Raw genomic sequence first — 21,933 nt, 5'->3', positions numbered from 1 at the left:
AGTCTGTGATCGGCTACAAAGCGCTGACAATAGAGATGGTGGTGTACGACAGAAGATAGCGGTAATAGGGGAGATTTTATCGTTGACACTGATACAAATATCTCCCAGAACTGCTTCCAAATCTCATGTTAAACGAGAAGAAAACTTGTTGCTGAATCTTTCACTTTTTAGCTGCACCTCCTTCCAAACATTGCAAACTCCTAAGATAAAAGCAAAATACTGTGGATGCTGGAAGTCTGATACAGAAACAAAAATAGCTGGAAAAACTCAGCAGGTCTGACAGCATCTGTGGAGAGGAATACAGTTGACACTTCGAGTCCGTTTGACTGACTCTTCAACAAAACTCATGAAGAATCATAAGGACTCAAACGTTAACTCTGTCTTCCTCTCCACAGATGCGGTAAGACCTGCTGCGTTTTCCCAGCTATTTTTGTTTTTATTGCAAACTCCTCATGCGTCTTCCATCCTGATATTTTTCTCTGTAACATTTTGATATGAAACTGCACAACTAATGTGAATAAACTTTGTGATGGTAAAAATGTGTTCACCCCCTCGGGGAACTGAAGCACATTGACACTCACAGAGGGATACACACGGACATATACACCGAGAGTGACAGAGGGCAAGGGTTTGTATCCAAGGAGAGACAAACACCCAGAAAGCAAGCATGACACCACCTGGCTCCGTTTTTGTTCCACTAGGACTACAAGTTTCGTGAATGTTTTCGTGAATGAACGGAAATATGAAAACCCCCTTGGATGCTTTACTGCTTGGATGGATTTGATTGCATCTAACCGATAATTAACTCTGCAGACACAAAGTTAAAACCAGGAATAATGAGCAGCGGGGAAACTCCAATGGATTTGAACTCCATCGCCTTAACCACTCTGCTTCAGCAATTGGCCTTATGGAGAGGTTAATGTTGCTGGTATATACGATGGCTGCAGCAGAGAAGGCGGGCTTTCGGCCCATCTTCTCCGTGCTGGCTCTCTGGAAGAACGAGTCAGCCACTTCCACTGCCGTGCATTCGCACATAAGCAATGAATATTTGCATTGTCTCTTCTTCTTCTCCCAGTCAAAATGAAACCCAATACACGCGTGCGTTGACTTTGAGCTGGAACTTTGTCATCAGAACAGAGCATTCAAAGTGATCCACAGATCAACCACCTATAACTTTGGCAGCGGTTCCACAGAGACTGGAACCTGAATCCAGCGCCTGAGGCCGTTCGGCTAAGCTACCTCTCTCAACCTGCTGTTTCCCGTCGCTTTGATGGTTTTCCCACTGAAACAGAACATTAAAAACATCAAAAAAGGAACAGGAATTGGCTATATGCCCCCTCGAGCCTCCGCTACCATTTTATTAGATCATGTCAGATCCCCAAACTCAACACCAATTTCCCATCTGATCCCGATTGTCCTTCATTCCCTTAAAGCCCAAAACTATATCCACCTCAGCCTTCAATATACTCGTCGACTGAGGATCCAGAGACATGTGGGCTACAGAATTCTAAATATTCACAAGCCTTTGAGTGAAGAAATGTCTCCTCACCTCAGTCCTAAATGGCTGACACGTTATCCGGAGAATGTGAGCCCAGTTCTAGACTCTCCAGCCAGGGGGAACAGCCTCTCAGCATTTTCACTGTCAATCTGGCTCAGAATGTCAGACTGTTCAATGAGATCACCTCTCATTATTCTAAATTCCAGAGAGAACAGACTCATGCCACATAATCTCTCCTCCTAGGACAGCCGTCTCATCTCAGGATCAATCCAGTGAATCTTGGTTGCACACAGACAGCGAGTGATTGGAGGGAACAAAGAGCACAAGAGTTAACAGAGATAGAGACACAGACAGAGAGACTGAGAGAGTGAAAGAGACCGAGACAGATGTACAGAGACAAAGAGAAGCAGACAGAGGGAGAGAGAGCGGTAGACACAGAAAGGAACAGATACACTTCACCATTCCATATGATTGTTATCTTTAAGTAGACAGACAGAAAGAGAGAAATAAATATTTACATTAAAACAGAGCCTTTCACCAATTCAGGAAACCGGGAGGCTCTTTAGAGCCAATGAAATCTTTTTGAAACGTAGTCACTGTGGTAATCTAATGACAGAGAAAGTTTGATAAAAATGCTGATGCAATAGATGACAAAATACGATCTTAAGATTTCCATCTCAATGTAGAATCTTTCTTTCTAAATCTCTAAACATTTCATTGTTTGTTTGATGCAGATTCAGAGGATGTAAACCTGCAGCTGTGTGAATAAATTTCACCTCGAATCCCTGAAGAAACAGGGGCAAAACATTCCATTTCTATCAGGTCATCTCTCAGCCTTCTCTTTCCCAGAGAAAAGAGTTTCAAGCTGTTCAGCCTTTCCTGGTGATTATAAGCTATCAGTTGCTGCAACATTTGTTATTGAGCTTTTACTTTCCTGTTCTTTGCGACACCTGACAGCAGTAGAAACAGTTCCTAATGTCCGAGTGATTTCAGTTTGGGCTATTTGAATTTAAAAATTTATTCTCTCGACGTGTCCATTGCCTTACCCACTCAACCACAAGGACTTGGTGTCTGTCTGTTTAAATGTTGCTCAGTGACAATTTCCATCATCCTCCACTTTGTAGCTGTAACTTTTGTGAATGCTTGCAGACGAATGGAAATTAGAGAACGCTGGAAGTTATGGCTGTTTTTTATTCAACTCATTCGGCAATTAATTGTGCACGCACACAGTTAAATTCAGGGATGATAAGAAGCGTAGCTGTTAGGATTCCAGCCGACCTGTGGAGATCCCAATTCATTCAAAACCCGTCACCTTAACAACTCAGTCCAAGTCCCAGATTTGCATGAAAGTTGTTTGTATAAAATCATAGACGGCTACATCAGACGGCCATTCACTTGCCGAGTCTCTGGAAGAGCAGCTCAGCGACTCTCATTCCACACACCGTGTTTTTCCTCCAGCAACTCATATTCATGTCGTCTCTCCTCGTTCCTCCTAACAAAGTTAAAAACTGCACAGTCCGCTGGATTTAATGTGAGTTGGTATCTGTTGGTTCAAATGGGACTGCTGCAGATCCTAAAAGGCGGATAACTTAAATATTTGCCAGTGGTGGGATTCGAACCTACGCCTGAGTAGAGACTAGAGTCTTCATCCAGCGACTTAAACCGCTCAGCCACGTTACCACAGTAAGCAGCAGCACTCATAATTTCCTTCACTGGTATTGCCAACGAAATAGAACAGCAGCAAAGTAGCAGGGGTAGGTCGTTTCGAAACTCGAACCAGCTCCGGCAGTTAATCAGATCATCCTGCATTTTGTTACATACAGAAATCATCTCCACTGTTAAATTCTTTTTTCAATGTCTCATTGTTTCGATGTTGCAAATGATGTTTCTTTTTTCCTGTGTGACTGTGCGTGTTTGCTGAATGAAATGTTGGTAACAGGTAATGAATTTGCATCTATTGACTGAGAAAATTGAGGAGATGATTGGTCAGGATAAACATTTTTTGATAATTCGATTTGACATCAACTATTTCAAAAATTTTGAAAACTGTAAAAAGTTTCAGAATCCAACTCTTCATATAATTGGGTCAGGGAAGGTTTGTTAATTTTCACACATTGTGCATAGACACTGCAGAAGCTCCTGCGCCTCTTTCAATATTGTTTTTCTTAACTCAGAGTTTTCAGAAGGGAATTGGACAATGACATGAAAGGGAGAAACATAATCAGGGTTATGGAAAGAGACAAAGAAATTGAGATTAACTAAAATTCTCTTTGTACAAAACTGACATACATATAATTGTCCGAAAGACCTCTTGTAGCGCTGTATCATGACATGATGACATTGTTGATCAGTCTGTCTCCAGCATTCCTAATGAGAACAGCTGAATTCCATTTCTTCAAAACAAAGACCCAATGTGCTGCTGCATGACGTCACAGCTGTACATTTTAGTGAAGCCCATTGGGCCTTTGTGCTGTTTCCTGTTTCTGTGGTGCAGTGATTTTCATGCTTGTCTAACACGTGAAACGTTCTCTGGTTCAAAACTGGGCAGAGCCATTATCATAATCGGTAGGTTCACGTTGCAGCCACGTTGCCTGGTCAGTGTTTATCCCTCAAACAACCGCACATGGTCTGCCCATTGTGACGTGCCTGATTTTGACTGTTTCCTGAGCATTGATTGGCTGCCGTGTTCCCTAAATTACAACAATTACTGCACTTCAATAAAAGCAAAACACTGCGGAAATCTGGAAAGGGAAACAGAAAATGCAGGAAAAACTCAGCAGGTCTGACAGCATCTGCAGAGAGAGAAACCTGCTGAATTTTTCCATCATTTTCTGTTTTTATTTCAAAAAGCACTTAATTGGCTGAAAAGTGGTTTGAGACATCCACTGGTCGGGAATAGCGCTATTAAAATGCAAGTCTGTCCTTCTTTAATTATCTTAAATCCCAGTCCTCTGGTTACTGACCCCCGTCAGTGGAAATATTCTCCCCCTATCTGCTCTATTGAATCACCTGTCCCCATTGACCCCACCCCCATCATTTTGAACATCTCCGTTTAACCGTCTTTTTTTTAAATATAACAAGCCCTGTCGCTATAATCTCTCCACAAAATTGAATTTACTCATCCCTGGACATGATGCAAGGCGGGGGATTGAGATGAGATTTTGGAAAATATTGTCAGTTGGCAGGTGGGGAAATGGAGAAAGAACCAAAACAGAAAACCCAGTCTCCAGCTTTGTGAATCTTTAGAAACTCTTTGGGAACCAGACTCAGGGGAGAATGAAGGGTGAACTGTCGGACTGACCAGAGACAGTCAAGGCACTTTTCCCTTCTTTAAGACGCTGGAACATCGACTCTGATGTTATCAGTGAAATTAACTGATCTGAGACAGTGAAAGGATTTTCGTTACTGCACATCAGGAATTCAAACCTAGTATCGGCTTCGGGAAAATCAGAATACTTGGTAACAGACAAGACACCGAAAGACTGGAAGGGAGATGGCACCGGTTGTGGGAGAGCTGGTTCCCGGTGACATGGATGTGTCTGCAGTGGGCGGGATCAGACTGTTTCGGTGTATCCACAATGAATGTCCCACCCTTTGTTTTGAATAGTAAAAACCGATAGAGAACAATTGTCATTCTCGTAGCGACAATCTGAAGCTTTAATTCTATAGCACCCTGCGGTAAGATTGCATCATTCTCTGTGGTGCAATTGGTCAGCGCATTCGGCTGTTAACCGCCAGGTTGGTGATTCAAAGCCATCCACAGACGTAGTTTTCACGGTTTTCTCCCCATCAGCATTCATTGCCATACAGTTGCGGGCTCTCATGATCTAAATGTCAACAGCCCAGAAATGTTGCCAGCTCAACTGCTATCCAGTGAGCCCCCAGGCAAGCGGCTTTTTTTCCGATCATTTATTTCAAATATAATGAGAAAACAATTAAATCTACCATGCACCGATATCGAACCCATTAGAAACCTATGAAGTTATTGGATTCAAATAAACCCATCAATAATTCTCTTCCTCAGCTCCACAGTGAGTGAGACAGGGAAAAGCAGCAAAGCAGCAATATTCCGGCCCCACACTCTCCAATCACCCGCTGCCAGAACAAAGCAGCGACTGCAGATTCAATCAGCGGGTTACTGCCCATCCCTGGGACACAAGATACTCCAACCCGGGCCAAACCTCCCAATACACCGAGCACAGGCTCAGGAAAACTCAAGTAGATTATATACTGGTCACTAAACGTCCGAGCAGCATTTACAGAATTCCCGAGTGATTAAGTCACAAATAAAAGTCACACGAACTTTCTAAATCGTTTCACTGTAAAATTCCTTCAATTTATTGAAAAATTAACTGTTGTGAATCTGAAAATGAGCACCATGGGATTTGTGTTACCGAGTGACATTTTTCCATTGTTTGTCCGTCAGGTTTGCAATTCAATTTGTGTTGGATATTGAAGCAATTCTGATTTCAAAATGAGGTAAAAAGCAGGTAAGTATTAAATCCAGAAACAAATCCTGAGGAAAATGGATCACAATGTTTGGGAGGAGGTTCAGTTGAGAAGCGGAAGCTGTGAATGGTGTTATTGATGAATGAGTGAAAATCCTTGATCAATCATCGTAGCCGAGTGGTTAAATGGATGGTTCTAAAATCCATCGGAGTCTCCGCAGGTAAATTCAAACCTTACCGAATGTTCTTCTTATTATTGCTGATTTCAACCGGGTGTCCACAGAACTCCCGGATCAATGGAAGAAAAAACATCCAAAAATTCTCCTGATTTTTGGACTCTAAGGGAATGAAGGGCTATCGGGATCGGGTAGGAATTTGGTGTTGAGGCTGGAGATTCGCCATGATCTTATTAAGTGACGGAGGAGTCTTGAGGGGCCTTATGAAGTATCTCTGCTGCTTTGCTCCTGTTCTATTTGAGTAGCAACACCAGCCAAGCTGATGGGCACTAATAGCCTGAGTTCGGTAGAGTGGCTAAAGGTGGTTGAAGGTGTCACTCTTCATTGAGAGGTGAAAACGATGCTTTTAAAATCCACTGGGGTTTCCCCGGGAAAGTTTAAATCTTACCAACTGTGCTTCTTATTATTGTTGATTTCAACCAGGTGTCCACAGAACTCTCGGATCAATGGACGAAACAACATCCACAATTTCTCCTGATTTTTGGACTCTTAGGGAATGAAGGGCGATCGGGATCGGGTGAGAAATTGGTGTTGAGGTTGGGGATCCGCCATGATCTTACTAAGTGACGGAGGAGGCTTCTGGGGCCTTATGACGTATTGTTGCTGCTTTGATTCTGTTCTGTTTCAGGAGCAATATCAGACAAAGCAATGGGCAGTAGCATCCTGAGCTCGGTATTTCAATTGACTTGTTATGGTGCTTGTTTAAGGTTTCACTCTTTATTGAGGCGTGGTTTCTAATCCCACTGCTGCTAAATTGTCCTATTGGTCGAAAAGATGCCAGCGCACAGTTAAAGCAGGTTTTTGCAGTGTTTCACTTTAACAGTAAGAACGAGGAGACACAATAAAAATATAAATGGCTGTGGGGAAAATGTGTGTTTGTCGAATTAGCTAAATTCCTCTTCCATAAGCTGGCATGGACAGACTGGGCCGAATTTCCTGCTCCTTTGCTGTAGCCATCTATAATTTTATACCAACAACACTAACCTAGCCATAGAACCAGTCATCGTGGCCGAGTGGTCAGGCGATTGAGTCCAGACCCAGTCAAGGCGATGTGAAATAGCATCATGAGCTTGGTAGCGCAGCTGTAGTGTTTGTCAATGGTTTAAGGTCTCATTCTTTATTGAGGCGTTGTTTCAAATCCCACTGCTACTAAAATTGCCCTATTGGTCGAAAAGGTGCCAGCTCACAGTTAAAGCAGGTCTGTGTGGTAAAGTGAAACCACTTTAACAGTAACACTGAGGAGAGACATAAAAAATACAACTGGCTGCGGGACATGACGGGCCGAATGTCATCCTTCTCTTCTGTGGCCGCCTACAATTTTATACCAACAAAATTACCCTGTGCATAGGGGCCGACATCGTAGCCGGATGGTTAGGCAATGGAGTCCAAATCCATTGACGTTTCCTGCTTCTCATTATTCCTGGTTTTATTCTGTGTCTACAGAGTTGATTATCGGTTACATTGAATAAAATCCATCAAAACAAGCGGGCGTTTCCCTATTTCTGTTCATTCACGAAACCTGCAGTGGAAATTGAGCAAAACTTGGTGTCATGCTTGCTTTCTGGGAGTTTGTCTCTCCTTAGAGACAAACCCTTGCCCTCTGTCAGTCTCGGTGTATATCCCTGTGTGTGTTCCTCTGTGTGTGTCAATGTGATTCAGTTTCACGAGGAGGTGAACACATTTTTACCATCACAAACTTTATTCACATTAGTTGTGCAGCTTCAGATGAAAATGTTACAGAGAAAAATACCAGGATGAAAGATACAAGAGGAGTTTGCAATGTTTGGAAGGAGGTACAGCTAAGAAGTGGAAGGTGTGAATGATGTTATTGATGATTGAGATGAATGTATTGCAACCTTGGGACTTGCGTAGTTCGATTACCTTCTACACTATGAAATTCAGAACAATCTGAGGCTGCAGGTGGAAAGCAACAGTTGTCTCCATGAATGATGGGATATGGGATACATATGTTATGTGTGCCCGGTTAGTTCAACTGGTAGATCAAAGGCTCTTAATCTCAGGTCGTGGGCTCGCCGCACATTGAGTGCAGCTTCTTTCAAACAAATAACCACCAACCTCTGTCCCTTTGAAACTGGCACACGACGGATTTTCACCACTCATTCAAATCACTTCCATGTCACATCTCCTTCTGTCTCACCTCCAGCTCTCTCCGCCCTTCCAGGAGCTGTTTGACCACACACAGTCAGTTAGTGCGAACGTAATACACAACGTGATCGGTTTACAGATAACAGGCTAAAGAGACACCAGGATCTTCCTGATTCTCCCAGTTACTGATTACAGGAATGTGCACAGTGCCGATTATCCACAGTCACACACTCCTTCCAGTCTTGTCTACATTGTTCAGCTTTGAAATTTCTCGTATTTTCGCACTGGATTTCAATGTAAAGAAAACAGAGCTGTGATAAGCTTATACTGTTCAGCAGATATACTGCAAGAAGTTACATAACAGGCTGATGATAACAGTGCTCTTTGGTCGCGGTGAGCTCCAGTGAAGGATTGGCACCATTAATGTGTCGTTCAATTAGTCTTGTGATTGGTTGATCCATCAGGAGTGATATTTTTGTCAATGCAAACAGTAGGCACCAGAATTTGCCCTTCTCCCACCCATATTTTGCCTGGCACCACCATCCCTATGGTCAGTGCTTTGCAACCAGCCCTTCTCTTGTCCTTCTTTTACTCCGCTTCTGTCTTTGTTCCCGGCCTGTTCTAAGTGTGATATTTCCAACTCTGAGGCGAAACTTAAACTGATTCTGGTGGAGCTGCTAAATGTTTTCAATCAATAAGTAATTAATACTCATTTTGACAATTCCACAAGATCAATAAAACTGCATTCCCTGACCAGGAATCGAACCCGGGCCGCGGCGGTGAAAGCGCCAAATCCTGACCACTAGACCACCAGGGAAACTGGCAGACTTGTTTCAGGTTGGTTTATTGACGCTGCTTTTATCCCTGTTTCCACTTTAAATGGAATGAATTCTTCAGTCAATTACAACAACGGTTTCTGTGAGCTGGAACATGAAATTGACAGTGAGGTGAAATATCCCCATAAGCTGCTCATGTGTAACTGTCAATTTCCTAAACCCACCAACCTCATTACTGCGGTTGTTGTGAAATTGACAAGGGAACACATGGCAGACATTCATCACTGAAAGTAACTGACACACTTCTAAACACTTTCATGTCGCATCTGTTTCTGCTTCTGTCCCTGCCTCACCTCCGGCTCCCTCTGCCCGTCCAGCTCCCAGGTCAATTAGCTGCTTGATGCAGACACAGTCAGTTCATGAACCCAAGCTTTCCCTGGAAAGCAGGGACAGAGAATGCGGGACCCAAGGATTTTAGAAAGAAGAGGTTTGCAGATGACATGGTAAAGATAATCTGGGATCTCATCTTCCTGATTCTCCCAGACACTGATGACAGGAATGTGCACAGTGCCGATTATCCAGAGTTGCAGACACCTTCCAGTCTTGTGCAAGTAGTTGAGCTTTTAACCCACTCGCAAAAGTGGATTATAAAATGGCAGAATGAGTGTGAAAGAAGTGGTGTTGGGAAATATCAAATTATAGAAAGTTACAGCAAAAAAAGAGGCCATTCGGCCCTGTGTGCGACTTTCAAAGAACTCCAAAGAAGAGTCACACAGAATTGAAACATTAATTCTATTTCTCTACCAGAAATATTGCCAGACATGCTGAATTTTTCCAACATTTTCTGTTTTCACTTCAGATTTCCCGCATCCACAGTATTTTGCTTTTATCTCTGGGTTTCTAGCCCAGTGACAATGCCAATACGCCATCTCCTGAATGCTCTGATTTGATTTGAACATGTTTTCCCGAAAGAAGTGCTGTTAGTAGCGGACGAGTATTGGGGGCGATTGTTTCTGACATCCATCTGGGTTTCCCCAATGTTGGTTTGCTGACTGCGGTTCTCATTATTCCCGATTTTGACCAACAGAATTAGTTATCTGGTAAATAGAATCAAACAAAAACTTCCGCGCTTTCTTATTTCCATTCATCTGCAAGGATTTGCGAAATCTGCAGACGGAAATGGAGTAAAACTGAGCGAGTTTGGTGTTTTTCTGGGTGTTTGTCTCTCCTTGGCCCTCTGTCACTGTCGATGTATATGTCTGTGAGTGTCCCGCTGTGTGTGTCAATGTGGTTCAGTTCCTCATTTTTAGCAGTCCCAACTTTATTCATCTTACTGTGGCTTCATATTAAAATCGTAAAGAGAAAATAAAAACCGGTTTAAAAGGTTCAGGAGGAATTTTCTTTCTGTCTTTCTGAGTGGAGACTGTTCAGTTACTAAGTGTCCGAATGTTACAAAGCGGAGGGCGATTGAAATTTTCACTGAGAAACATTTAAACAGACACCGAGTCCTTGTGGTCGAGTGGTTAAGGCAATGGACACATCGAGAGAATGAATTTGTAAATACAAACAGTCCAAACTGATACCCCTCGGACATGAGGAACTGTATTTCTTCTCGAAGTTGTTCCACGTGTGACATTTGCAGCTCTGATGTGAAACTTCAACTCTCACTCCACTGATTCGGGCGGAGCTGTTGTGCGTTTCGGTTTTCAATCAATAAGTAAATGAGGCTTGTTTTAACAGTTTGTACCAGATCAATAAACCTTCATTGCCTGGCCGGGAATCGAGTCCGGGCCACAGCGGTGAATGGGCCGAATCTTTACCTCTAAATCACGAGGAAAGCTGTCTATAACTCTTGCAACGTGCTTTATCTGGGCCACGTTTGCCATTTCTCAGACACTTTCACCAGAGGTGTTTTTAAGGGGTAGCTGCAGTGAAGGATTCGCACCAATATAGTGTCGTTCAATTGGTCTGGTTCCAAATCCTGCTCAGGAATTTAAGAAAAACTTTGAATTTGCTCAGTGTCTTGACTTCAAAAGCGAGAATGTAAGAAAGTACATTCCCCCAAGCGTGTAATAAAATGTCGGAATGACTGGGAAATTATGCTGGGAAACATAAAATTGTAGACAGTTACAGCAAAGAATGAGGCCATTCGGCCTGGCGCGCTGCTTTCAAAGAGCAGTTCTGATTGATTGGTCAGGAGTGATATTTGTGTCAGTGAAAACAGTCGGCAGTAAAATCTCTCACATTACCACGGCAGACTTTCATCACTGAAAGCAACTGACACACGTCAAATTCTGCCGCTTTCATGTCGCATCTTTAACTTCCTGTTCTCCCTTTCAGGCATTTCCAGGTCTATCAAATATTATCCATGCAGAACGTTGTCCTGTTCCTGGTTCCACTAGGAGACTTACTGTGAGCGGGGTTGAGTAACTGGCTCCATAGCTCAGTGGTTTAGAGCACTGGTCTTGCAAACCAGGGGTCGTGAGTTCAATTCTCACTGGGGCCTGCGATTAACGTTTATGAAATTTGGTAATAAGGTAACCTTTGAGCATAGCACTGTAAACAAATAAAAGCTAGAAATCCAAAACAAAATAAAAAAATACCTCGAAAAACTCAGCAGGTTCGACAGCATCTGCGGAGAGGAACACAGTTAACGTTTCGAGTCCGTATGGCAACAAGATGGCAGGTGGATTATAATGTAGGCAGGTGCGATTATGTTCACTTGGTTATTAAAAATGAGAATAACAAAATGCTTTTAAAATGAGGAATTTGTAAGTGCTGATGTTCAAAGAAACTTGCGTGTGCTTGTACAAGCAATGTGGAAAGTTTGCATGCAGGATCAGCATGTTGGCCTTTATTGCAAGGGGATTGGAGAGCAAGAATAAAGAAGTCTTGCCACAGGGTTTTGGAGAGACGGCATCTGGAATCCCGTGTGCTGTTTTCATCTCCACATTTATAAAAGAATAGACTTGTATTGGGGACGGTGCAGGAGAGGTTCACTAAATTGATCTCTGGAATGTGCTGGTTGTCCTAAGATGAAAGGATTTTATTCTCTGGAGTTTAGAAGAATGAAAACCAATCTAATTGAAACCTGTAAAATTCTGAGAGGGCTTGATAGGGTAGACACAGGGATTGTTTCCGCTGGTCAGGGAGTCTAAAACACTGGGGCACAGTCTCAGGGTAAAGGGTCGATAATTTCGGGCTGAGATGAGGAGAAATTACTTCATCCAAAGGGTTGTGAATCTTTGAATTCTCTACCCAGAGGGTTGTGGATGTTCCATCATTGAATACATTTAAGGCCGGGATGGATAGATGTTTGGTCTTTCGGGGGACTAAGGGAAATGGAGAACGGGCAGTATAATGGAGTTGAAGCCCAAGATCAGCCATGATCGAATTGAGTGATGGGACAAGCTCGATGGGCCGTGTGATCTACTCCTGCTCCTATTTCTTATGATCATATATATAATAAAGACAGTAATTCATGTTATAATAAAAACAGAAAGTATTGGAAGTTCTCAGCAGGTCTGACAACAAATGTGAAGGGAGAAACAGAGTGAAGGTTTCGAGTCTAATTTGACACTTTTTCAAACCATAAATTGGCTGCTAGTTATGACATTTTGCACAACATCAAGACAGAATTGAACCCAGGCGGTGAAAGCACCGAGGCTGGACCACTAGAGTGTTAGATTCCAACTGAAGGTTTAATGGTTTAAGAAAACCTAGGGTCAAATAGATTCCCTCTCTTCCTGCTTCTACTCATATTACCGACATAATTCTACTTTGTGTCCTTTGGCTACAAGGAAATATTGTCCAAACTTTGCCAGCCCTGCTGTTATTCAGTAAGTTCTCACACAAGTATTGCGTGTCTCCAAATATTGTGTGCAGTTCTGGAATCAGCATCATAGGAAGGGTGTGATTGCACTGGAGAGAGTGCAGAGGAGATTTACCAAGACGTTGCCTGGGCTGGAGAGTTTTAGTTATAAGGAGAGATTAGATAGGCTGGGGTTATTTTTCTTGGAGCAGAGGAGATTGAGTGGGGGCATGATTGAGGTGTATAAAATTATGAGGGGCATAGATAGAGTAGACAGGAAGGAACATTTCCCCTTGGTGGAGGGATCAATAACCAGGGAGCATATATTTAAGATAAGGGGAAGGAGGTTTAGAGGGGATGTGAGGAAGAATTATTTCACCCAGAGGTTAGTGGAAATCTGGAACTCACTGCCTGAAAGGGTGGTAAAGGCAGAAACCCTCATAACATTCAAGAAGTATTTGAATGTGCACTTGCAATGCCATGGCATAGAAGGCTATGGGCCTAGTGCTGGAAAATGGGATTAGAACAGTTAGGTACTTGTTTGACGGCGCAGATTCGATGGGCTGAAGGGCCTCTTGCTGTGCTGTAGACCTCTATGGCTCTTTGACTAAATAGATTTATGAATATTCATTTCAAATAACGCGAGAAACTGAAACAAACATGTGCGTAACATTCAACCTATTAGAAAGATTGGGTTCAAAGCAACGAATAGAAATTGACTGTCAAATTGCTTTTACCGAACTGGAACACACCATCACAATGAATGAATCCATTGTCTGTTAAAATGTTGCTCAGTGAAAATTTCAATCATCCTCTGCTGTTTCAGATACAGGCACTGAGTCAATAAGCAGTCTCCACTCAAATAAATACAAAGGGTCAATCTCCTCTTGCAACTTTTCAACCTGTTGTTATTCTCTGTACCATTTACCATGAAGATATATAACGAAAGTGAATAAGGTTTGCGATGATAAAAAATGTGTTCACCCCTCGGGGAACTGAACCACATTGAGACACACAGACACATGCAGCGTGAGTAATAGTGGGCAAGGTTTTATCTCTAAGGAGATAAAAACTCTCAGAACGCAAGTATGGCACAAATCAGCTCAGTGTTGTATCATTTCTGACTGCAAATTCCGTGAATTCTTTGGATCAACAGAAATGAAGCAACACGGAAGTGAAGCAGGAAAACTACACGGGAGTGTTTGGAAGGTGCTGATTCCATTTAACCAATAGTTAATTCTGGAGGCAGCAAAACGAAGGAACAGCGAGAAGTACAGTCAGCAGGACTCTTACCCACGAGGGGAGGCCCCAGTGGATTTTAAATCCATCCCTGTAACCACTCAGCCACGGCTGCAAGCCTTATCCTAGCGTCATTGTTGTTCATGTAAAATCCTGGAATGGTTACAGCAGAGAATGAGAGCATTCAGCCCCACCTATTCCCAGTCACCCTGCAATTCCTACAGCCTCCCTTGTTCTACCTACCAAGACGAACTACATCATATGTCAAATACCCCGAGCCTATTCTAAAGGATTTGATGAAACGTCTGAAAGGCAAACCAACTGAAACTTTGGCAATGGTGGGATTAAAATCTATGATTTAATAGGAACTGGTGCTTAAATCCAGCGCCTGAGACCACTCGCATACGCTACTGCCGGCAATATGAAAGTAACCATTGCCTTGATTAGTAACGGGACTGAATTGGAACATAACAAATAGCTACAGGAATAGACCATTTTGTCTTTCGAGCCCCTCACTGTACCATAAAATCAGAGCCAAAAACAACATATAGAGACCATTCAGCCGGGTCAGAGGAACAGAGGCCGTTCAGCCCTGTGACCCTGCTCAACCATTCAATAAGATCAAGGCTGATCTGTTTGTGGTCTCAACTCCACTTTCCTGTCTGTCTGTCCGTACCCAGCCCCACCCTCACCACCCCCCATAACCTTTGAGTCTCTTCTCTACCAAAAATCTGTCCAAATCAGCCTTGAATAAATTCAATGACCCAGCCTCCACTGCTTTCTGGAGAAAATTCCTCAGACTAACGACCCTCTGAAAAATCAAAAAAAAAACTCTTCATCTGCGTCTGAAAAGGGAAGCCTCTTACTCTTCTGGAATTAACTCACCTGGCCCCTCTCCCCTACCTTTTCCCTGGACATGTTGCAGTATTTGGTCCAATTCCCTTTTGAATTCCGCTGCTGAATCTACCATCCCCACACTCTCTATCTAACCCAGCCGCCGGATCCATCCCTCCCAGGTCGCCATGTGGAAATGCATGGTGACCCTACACTGAAGAACAGGTCCCAGGCATACTCAGCTACTTGACAACAGAACAACATGAAGTGACTATTGTGGAAAATTGAATGAGACAACATTTTAAATCATCAAGATATTGACACACACTCCATAGAGAAACTGGCTTTCAAACAATCAGGATAGAATTAAACACACCAGTACCTATCAGAGGGAGTAAAATTAAAGTGAAGAGGGAAACAAACTCTAGGTTTAGAAAATATCCACAAGGTGGATGAAGGTGAATAGTGAGCTAGAGAATCTTTAAAGTCCGTGCATGAACTTCTGTTTGAACCAGATGTATTTACCAATGTCAATAATTTAAAATTGTGTGAGATGATCTGCAGGTGAGGAGGATGAATCTCAGTCGATAGTTATCACATTTAGTGGATAAAGTTTTCACATTTACTCTTGGTGGCAGCTCAAGAGTTTGTGTTGCTGATTCTGATCATTCTAGTAGCTTTAGTGTGTTATCCACGGTTTGTCATAAAGAAATTAGGAAAACAAGCTCGTAGCTTAGAAATAGTGAGGTTAGTCAGAAATCAGTTGTGAGAAATCAATAAGGATATTCCCTTCTCAAGGTGGTTATATCTGTAAGAAATCACTGCCTAATAACCTTATAAAATCTTCAGAAGTGTATTGAATATTGTACGAATGGCTCCCCCTTTCCCTCTCTCTCTCGCTTAGGAACAAAGATTCCTGGCTTGACAAACATAGGACAACATATCCCAATGTTACCTCATAGGGATGGACTCAGGAGTTAGGGAATGGAATTTGTACTGGTGACTGAAGACAATGGCTCTGATCTTCCCAATTATTAAAAGGTGCAAATTTCTGCTCATCCTGTACGGAATGTTGGATAAGCAGTTTGATAATTTAGTAACAGTGAAGGGATGGAGAGGGATGGTGGTGAGGTAGAGCTGGGTGTTGTCAGTGTACATGTGAAAACTAACGTGGTGCTTTTGGATGATGTCACCTCGTGGCAGCATGGAGATGAGAAATAGGAGGTATCAAGGATAGATCCTTTTTTTAGGATGGATGATGACAGTGGATTTAAAGGTGAGAGGGACAGTACCAGAAGAGAGGGGAAAAAAAAAACATGAACAATATCAGCCAACATGGAGAAGTTGAATGGTCAGCAGTTCAGTGGGAATCGGGTCACTGGAGCAGAAGGCGAGTCTCATGGACAAGATGAACACTGAAAGGTTATGAAGGGAAATAGGAAACTGGAGAAAGATCTGAGTTCAGATCTCGGACATGAGGGATCTTTAGAGACAGTTGTCCCGGTGGGCTAGTGGAAGGGAGGGAAGCAGCAGAGGCAGCTGATCGGATTGACTCAATCTTAGTGACAAAGAAGCTGCATGAGCTCCTCACACTTGCTGTTGGAGGTGAGAACAGAACAGGCATGGGAGAGAGAGAGAGCACTTCAAAAGGAACTAACTTCTGTAGAGAAATGAAAAAGACTCGACACACTCTGTGTTTGACACAAAGCTAATTTATTTGACTTTTATCCAGAATTTTAACCCCTATAACTGGGTTGAAGTTTATTAACATCAGCAGAAACAGACCCCATAGAACATGGTTCAGTCCCAAATGTGATTAACAGCAAAATCCAATCACTGTAGTTACTTGTCAACTTGAGTTAATGTTTCGAGTCCATGTGACTCTTCTAAAGAAGAGTCTATGTGGACTCAAATCGTAAACTTTGTTTTTCTGTTCACAGATGCTGCCAGACCGGCTGAGTCTTTCTACACTTTGTTTTATTTCAGATTTCCAGCATCTGCAGTATTTTATCTTTATGCTTGTGAACTGGTTGTTATCACTGAAGTGTGGATGAACAACCAAATGACTTGCCACACTCGGAGCGTGAGAACAGCCTCTCCCCAGTGTAAATTCACTGGTGTACAGTGAGGTCAGAGGATTGCCTGAAGCCAGGCCCATTATGAGAGCACCTCAACGGTCTTTCGTCAGTCTGAACATGTTAATAAGGCATCAGTTGCCTGGAACATTTCTAGCACTTCCCGCAGTCCGGGCATTTAAAATGCCTCATCAGTGTGAACTCACTCGTGTGTCTGCAGATGGGACAACTGAGTGAATCCCTTTCCACAGTTGGAGCAGTTGAATGGTCTCTCGTCAGTGTGAACATGTTGATGGGAACCAATGAACATTCTCCACTCTCACAATCCGCTGCTTCCGGCTTCTCTCCGGCACCAACCTCAAGCAAAGAGAGCAGGAGACTCCGAGCATGCGCCATCCACCCGGACAACCCGCGGCAGATAGAGCGGTTTCTGAGGCGCACGGGGTTGTGGGTAATCAGGCCGCCATTAGAGACCTCGTCTCAGTTAATCTTTGCCTGAAACTGGGAAAGCAAGGGGAAGGTTCAATTCGCATCGGGATAGAAAATAAGAAAGATCAAGTTCCAACTCCTGCCATTCGGACTAGAGATGATAAGGGACGAAAAAGAGGATTTACACATGGGGGCAAATGGCATAGCCGAGAGTCGAAATGAATACTTTGCAATTGCCTTTACAAAGGAAGAAAATGCTACCAAGAACATGGTGAAAGAGGAGGTCATTCAGATTCAGAAAGGTTTAAAATTGAATTCGAGGAGATATTAGATAGGTTATCAATACTTAAAGTTGTGAAAGAAAAACAGAACATTATGGAAAAACTCAGCCGGTCTAACAGCATCTGTGGAATGAAAAAATAAACAATTAATGTTTCGAGTCTGTATGACTTACTGTTTTGTTCTCCCTCCGCAGATGCTGTTAGACCTACTGAGTTTTTCCAGCATTTTCTGCTTTTGTTTCAGAATTCCAGCATCCGCAGTATTTTGCTTTTACTTTAAAGTTGTGAAATCACCTGAGCCAAAAGAGATGCACCCAAGGATCCTGGGAGAAATTAGAGTGAAATTTACAGAGGCGGTGGCCATAATGTTTAATTGTGCCTTAGACTCAGGTACCAAAGGGCTCGAAAATTGCAAAAGTTACACCCTTGTTCCAGAATAGGTGTAAGGATAAGCCCAGCAATTGCAGGCCAATTATTTTAACTTCAGTGGTGAGAAACTTCTAGAAATTATAATTTGGACGAAGTTAGCAGTCACATGGTCAAATGCAGCTTAATAAAGGAAAAACAACATGGACTTCTTAAGAGAAAATCATGTTTAACTTCCTGGAGTTTTTTGAAGAGGTAACAGAGAGGGTTAATGAGGGCAATGCTCTTGATATAGTGTACATGGACTTTCAAAAGGCATTCTGTACAGGGCTGCTCAACAGACTTTTAAGCAAAGTTATAGCTCGTGGAATAAATGGGACAGTAGCCACATGGATACGGAATTGGCTCAGTGGAAGGAAACAGAAAGTAGTTAATGGATGTTTTTCAGGCTGGTGGAAGGTTTGTAATGGTGTTCCCCAGGGGTCAGTGTTGGGACTCGGGCTTTTCCTGATATATTAATGACCTAAATCTTGATGTAAAGGGAAAAATTTCAAAGTTTGCAGAAGATACAAAAGGGGTTGAAGGAGAAAGGGACCTGGGTGTATATGTCCATAAGTCATTGAATGTGGCAGGAGAGTGATTGAGAGAGTGATTAATAAAATATACAGTATCCTGGGTTTTATTAATAGGGGCATAGAGTAGAAGAGCAAGGAGGTCATGTATAAGTCACTCGCTTGGCCTCAGGTAGTTTATTGCATCCATTTCCGGGCACCACACTTCAGGAAGGATGTGAAGGCATTGGAGAGGGTGCAGAAAAGATTCACAAGCTTGATTCCAGGGAGGAAGGACAGCACATCAGAAGATAAATTGGAAAAAATTAGGACAGTTTTCATTAGAGAAAAGGAGGCTGGGAGGATATTTGGCAGAGTTATTCAAAATCAAGTGGGGGCTGCACAGAGTAGATAAGGAGAAATTGTTCCCACTCATCAAAGGATTGAGAACAAGAGGGCATAGTTTTAAAGTGATCAGTAAAATAATCAACAATGATATGAGAAAAATCCTTTCACGCAGTATCTGGTTAGGGTCTGGAATGCTTTGTGTGGGAGTGTGGTGGAGGCAGGTCCAATTGAAGCATTCAGGCAGGAATTAGGCTATTATCTGAAAAGGAAGAATATACAGGTTTATGGGGAAAAGGCAGAAGAATAGGACTGGTTGAGTTGCTGATTCGGAGAGCCAGTGCAGACACGATGGGCTAAATGCCAAGCACCAAACCAAATCTATAACGTGGTAAAAATTATTGGTTCATTCTGACAGTCAATCTCTATCAATATGTTTGTAACAGAGCAACATTCCATTGTTCTCCCAGATTTACATTCTAACAGGAAGTTCCAGGTGTTTGTAGCGCTGTGATCTTGTGGTGTGGACAATAACATAGTCAATGTTATTGTCCACACCACAAGATCACACATCAATCTTGTGGAAAGGGTCTGATACATCCAGAGTGATATGGTCTGCAAAATGCAATCTGTGTGAGTCATTGGAATATGATTGTGTAATAGTTCAATGTGATCTGACCACTCACTGAGTGAGTCCGTATAAGTGTAACATAGATACACACAGCTTGTGTCATAGTTCAGTGAGACCTGACTACTTAATGAGTGAGTCTGTATGAGGGTGAGATTCTGCTAACATAGACATTACAAACTAAGAATGACAAGGTCCATCTCCTACCATTTGCATCCTGCAATAATGGACCTGTTGGCAAATTCTTGGGAATTAATCTGTTTCAATAAGTCTGTCACAAACTAACACCCTGTTGTTCTGCTGTGCTTTATATTTTAATGGGCATTAGCAGACATATTTATTGCTATGAGCTTGGGTAGTGGCTATGTCTTCACTCTTCTCTGTTGATCTGATCAAGAAGGGCTGCTGCAGAAAGAAGGACTTGGTCTGTCAGACGCGGTCACTGTGAAAGTGATAATGAAACATCTGTGTGTCAAAGTTCAGTGACACCTGATCACTTACCGAGTGTGAGTCAATGAAAATGTAACTCAGATAATCTCAGCTCCTGCAGGTGATTCTCTGGCTACAATGACAGAGATAAGAAAGGAATCAGGAGCATGTAGTCCCACCCAGCTGGACACCAGTGGAGAGGCATTGGAGGAGGATGGTTCAGTCAATGGTGTCAAAGACCACAGACAGGCCAAGAAGGACAATGAGGGAGAATTTACCTTTGTCACATTCACAGATGATGTAATTTTTGACTTTGATGAGAGCTGTTTCAATATTGTGGTAGGGGCAGTTTTCTTATTGGAGGGATTGAACCATGGAGTTCCATTAAAGATTGGCGTGGATTTTGGAGGTGACCAGGACTTTGGAGAAAAAAGGGTGGAGAGAAATGGGGAGATAGTTTGCAAGGGCATTGGGGTCAAGGATTGGTTTTATTGCGGAGGGAGTGATGATGGCAGATTTAAAGGAGAGGGAACGTGCTTCAAAGGAACTAACTTGTGTTCGAGATATTAAAAAGACTCAACGCACTGTGTTTAACACAAAACTGATTTATTTGATTTTTATACAGAATATTAACCAGAATGACAGGGCTGGAGTTTATTAACATCAGCAGAAACAGACCCCAATGAACATGTCCTGGATGTGATTAACAGGAAAATCCAATCACTGCAGTTACTTACGAAATCACTGGTGTTTCACCCGGTTAGCTGACCGAGTGTTGGAAGGGATTCACTCAGAGCAGGTGAACAGTCTCTCCCGATTGTGAGCTCGCTGGTATGGCAGCAGGTGGGATGACTCAGTGAACCTTTCCCACACTTGGAGCATCTGAACGGCCACTCCCCCGTGTGAACTCACTGGTGTACAGCGAGTTGAGAGGATCACCTAAACCCAGTCCCACAGTGAAAGCACCTAAGTGGTCTCTCATCAGTGTGAACCAATTGATGGGACACCAGTTCCCCAGAACTTTTAAAGCACTTTTTGCAGTCTGGACATTTAAAAGGTCTCTCATCAGTGTGAATTTATTGATGTGTCTTTAGATGGGATGATTGAGTAAATCTCTTCCCACACTCGGAGCAGCTGAACAACTTCTCCCCAGTGTGAACTCGCTGTGAACCAGGTTGTTTGAATGGGCGAATTTTTTCCCACACTCGGAGCAGCTGAATTTCCTCCCCTCAGTGTGAATTTGTTCATGTCTCAGCAGGCTGGATAACTGAGTAAATCCCTTCCCACACTCCATACAGGTGAATAGTCTCTCCCCAGTGTGAATTTACTGGTGCCTCAGCAGGGTGGATAACTGAGTGAATCCCTTCCCACATACAGGTGAATGGCCTCTCCCCAGTGTGGACTCGCTGCTGTATAGTGAGTTCAGATAAACGCCTGAACCCAGTCATACAGTGAGAGCACCTGAACGTTCTCTCGTCAGTGTGAAGACGCTGGTGTGCCAGCAGGTTGGATGAGTCAGTTAATCCTCTCTCACACTCGGAGCAGGAGAACAGCTTTTCCCCAGTGTGAACCTGCTGGTGTATCACCAGGCTGGATGACTGAGTGAATCCTTTCCCACAAATGGAGCAAGTGAACGGTCTCTCCCCCGTGTGAACTCTCTGGTGCCTCAGCAGGTTGGATGAATTAATGAATCCCTTCCTACACTCTGGGCAGGTGAACAGCCTCTCCCCAGTGTGACTGTCTCGATGAGTTTCCAGCTGAACTGCATAAGTGAATCCCTTCCTACAATCTGCACGTTTCCACAGCTTCTCTCCGTTGTGACTGTATTTATGTTCTGACAGGCCAGATGATCGGCTGGTCTCATCCACACACAGAACACGT

General features: G+C 43.0%; 2 non-coding genes and 1 pseudogene across 2 annotated transcripts; 1 reads left to right on the top strand and 2 right to left on the bottom strand.

Annotated features, from left to right (window-relative positions):
- Nucleotides 1-1,159: 1,159 nt before the first annotated feature.
- Nucleotides 1,160-21,933, bottom strand: part of LOC144698041 (uncharacterized) — a 55,292-nt pseudogene continuing 34,518 nt past the window's right edge.
- On the bottom strand, nucleotides 9,034-9,105 carry trnae-uuc (transfer RNA glutamic acid (anticodon UUC)). The gene has a single exon. It is a non-coding gene; the product is annotated as a tRNA-Glu (tRNA).
- trnaa-ugc (transfer RNA alanine (anticodon UGC)) lies at nucleotides 11,497-11,570 on the top strand. The gene has a single exon. It is a non-coding gene; the product is annotated as a tRNA-Ala (tRNA).

This window comes from Cetorhinus maximus, chromosome 23 (assembly GCF_964194155.1).
Source record: "Cetorhinus maximus chromosome 23, sCetMax3.hap1.1, whole genome shotgun sequence".
NCBI lineage: Eukaryota > Metazoa > Chordata > Chondrichthyes > Lamniformes > Cetorhinidae > Cetorhinus > Cetorhinus maximus.
Note: the sequence above shows the minus strand (reverse complement) of the source record. Positions and strands in the feature narration are given on the sequence as shown.